Below are 3,666 nucleotides of genomic sequence, written 5' to 3' on the forward strand. Positions count from 1 at the left end.
CTATTTTAGGGGATTCAAACCCTCCAGTGCCTTGGTTTCATTTGCATCCTCTTTTATTTGCATTCTTCAATTTAAATGTCTCTTGCTGGGGACTCTTAAGTGCCTTTCAGGATAACCACCTCTCTCATATGCAGTGCTGATAATTCTTTAACAGAAAGTTATTAGGCACAAGTGAATTTGAACCGTATTAAGAAGTACCCCAGATTTTTCTTTCTAGTATCAGCCTTGTAATTATTTCTTCATTGCACCTCTTTGCCTGAGTAAGGAGGGGACTTTTATATGTTGATTTAGATGTTGTGCATGCCAGAAGGAAAATGTTTGGAGCCCAGGAGGAAGTCCCTGAAGTGACTGTCTTGGAAAGACTTGAAATGTCAATCTAACAGTTTAAGGTTTCACCTACTTATGTTACAGCATAAATGTTTAGCATAAATGCAGACTATTTAGTAGTTATTCAAAGATAAGTTAGAGAGATATGTTTCTGGTATCTGTGCTGCTATGCTTCCTATGCTAGGAAGATCAGAGAATGGTTTTGGTTGGAAGAGACCTTAAAGCTCATCCAGTTCCGACCCCCCACCGCGGGCAGGGACACCTTCCCCTAGACCAGGTTGCTCCAAGCCCCTGTGTCCAACCTGGCCTTGAACACTGCCAGGGATGGGGCAGCCACAGCTTCTCTGGGCAACTTGTGCCAGCGCCTCAGCACCCTCACAGGGAAGAGCTTCTTCCTAATCTAACCTGTATCTCCCCTCTGTCAGTTTAAAGCCATCCCCATCATGTCCTGTCCCTACAGTCCCTTGTAAGATGTCCCTGTCCAGATTTCTTGTAGCCCCTTTAGGCACTGGAAGCTGCTCTAAGGTCCCCCCAGAGCCTTCTGAAGGCTGAACAAGCCCAACTCTCTCACCCTGTCTCCATAGAGAGGTGCTCCAGCCCTCTGATCATCTTCATGGCCTCCTCTGCACTCACTCCAAGAGGTCCACATCCCTCTTGCGTTGGGGCCCCAGAGCTGAATGCAGTACTGCTGGTGGGGGTCTCCTAATTTGCTGTTGCATAAAATGGTGACCACATTTTAGCCGCAGCTGGATTTTGAGTGACACAGCCATCACTGGGCAAGCTCCAGCCAGTGGCTGGGTCCATGCCCTACCCTCAGTCTGGGGAGAGCTGGGAACCCCAGCAGGGCAGGGAACTTCTTTGTGTCATAAACAGCCCTTTTTTTATCTTCTTATTGCACGTGCTGAAGACACACGGTGACAACAGCTTAGGAGCAGCAGGGAAGTGCGTTAGTCACTGTTACCCCAATGGTAGGAGAGGAGTCACACTGTGCCCAGTGATGCCTGGAGAAAGTGGTCTGCACCCCTGAACAGGACCAAAAACCTGGGCTGAGTATGACTGGGAGAAAACTGCTGCTAGAACGTTGTTTGCAGTGAGCTGCCATTGAAGTGCCTTCTGGGCTCGTTAGCAGAAACCAACCCCTTGCAGGCAGCTCTCTCCTGCAGTCAGGTGCCCTCCCCAGGGCCATACAGGCTGGGCCAGATGAGGCACCCACAGATTAGGATTAGCAGCCTGAAGGATGCTCCTCTGCCCTGCAGATTTAGATCCTCAAGAGCTTTCTTCCATACAAAAGGAAACCAGGTGCTGCTGTTCCTGATAAATGGATCCTCTGGCCCAGCATGCTGCAGTAAGATATTCCAGGAAATGACCCTGGCAATGTGCCTGGAAGATTTCCTAAGCCAGTGTAGCTGACTCCTTCCCTCCCTGCCTCCACAGCCGTGCTTGGAGGCTGCAATTCAATAAACTCCGTGCAGCTGGCACCAATTTGGAAGCTATTGTGCATAGAGGCAAACTGCCCTCCCTCCCCAGAGCATTTGGCCTTGGATGGCAGCACAAGCTGAATTGGCACTGAGCTGCTAGAGAGCCTTCCATTAAGTTTTTTACATACTGAGGGTCAGAGGTGATGTTGCAGTCCACTATTGTGCCAATTTCACAAATCAATAAGTAAACAGATCAATATTCAGTTGCTTAAGTATAATTTTTTCAGCCTTTTAAAAGGTGTGTGAATGATTACACCAGAGCAACATGCCTTGTTTTCAAAGAGGAGAAATCAGCCTGTGTTTTCAACTAGATAGATACACATCTTAAACTGTACCACAGCCAAAGGGCATTCTTCCACCAAACCAGTTTGAAAAGGGATTATAACAGTAACCATTGTCCACATTATCAATATGTAACTGGGCCCTATATAAAATACAGTTTCCCTGTAGTGTTATTCATCTTTAGATATAGGTTTTCTTCTTCATTTATGAATGTAATAAAATTCACTTAAATAAGGGAAAAAGCTTCCTTTCTTCTACTTAGTACAAATCAAAGCTGAAAATGAAGTCTAGCGTGCACCATTTGGGAATGCAGTGACTTAAAAGCAAGTTGTCTCATCCCTTTAGATACAAGTGAAGCAGCAAGTCTGCATGTCTTAACTAGAACATTAACCACATTCAAAGCTCTGCAAAATGAAGAATTTTATAGCTGTAAGTAAGGCTGCTGCCAGCTCTTATCATGACAGCAAGGTGCTGAGGAAAATACTAGCCCTTGGCTCTCCCCTGTAGTGCTTTGCATTGAGGAATCTCCTGTGTGTGCAGTTGCCTATATGCTTCCTCTCCTGCCAAAGGCAAGAGAGCCATCACCTATATATGCTTAGAACATGTTAATGAGCATCATGTTGGAACTCTGCATCTATAATCTGACATGATTCACAGTGTACCAGGGCGCAGTTCAAGGAAGGTGACTATTTAAAGCACAGCCCACATAATCGCACTGATTTTTAGCTACAGGCAGATGAGCATGGGTCAGTAGATATTTAGGATATATCACCTCACGCCAGGACTCCCTCTCTGCTCTGACCCTCCAGCAACATATTTTAGAGTTCAGTAGAGACCAGAACAGAGGAATAAATAAAATAGTAAAGATGCATATGTATGAGGTAAGGGTAGAGCCTCAGCTCCCATTAAGCCTGTAATGAAAACAGGATGTAGAAGGCCATCTAAAATAGCTTTTCTCATAACTGCATTCCGACGAGAGATAACAGTGTTTCTGTGCCTTTAAAGGCACCACAAGCACTCTATACAGATCAAGAGGATCAAGTCACATAGAAACTAATAGTAAGATTTGCTTGTGTCATGGAAAAACACCTGGAAAAAAGCAAGTATTTCTCAGACCACAGTTGTTTTACCAGCACTACAGTACCCTGCAAACTTTATCAGGTGAATGGTTTCAGAGAGAGACCAGTGGTTGTGCTATCACTTCTACATATGTATTTTCAGGACGTGAATGCACAAGTTGGCTGCAGTTTTGTCCCTGGACCTCACAGGGCGAGAAGGAGAAGGCAAAATTAAATCAAAGCATCATCAGCTCCTTTGCTCCCAATTGCATGTAAGCCACAAACTCAAAACACTTCAGACTCACAGGAAGTGGCACTCTGAAAAATGCAGCTTGTTTCAAGCAAGTATGATGGGTGACCTCCGCCCCCTTTCTGCACATCCAACTGCCAAATCTCTCCTGGCTTCTCCTTAGCCGAGATCACAGCTTTTTTCCATTGCAAATCTGGGAGCATCGAGAACAGGGTATGATGGCCTGAAATAAATGGAATAGAATCATAGAATACAAACAGAAGGGGCTCGT

The sequence above is a fragment of the Nestor notabilis genome, unplaced genomic scaffold (assembly GCF_000696875.1).
Source record: "Nestor notabilis isolate BGI_N333 unplaced genomic scaffold, ASM69687v1 scaffold2466, whole genome shotgun sequence".
Classification (NCBI taxonomy): domain Eukaryota; kingdom Metazoa; phylum Chordata; class Aves; order Psittaciformes; family Psittacidae; genus Nestor; species Nestor notabilis.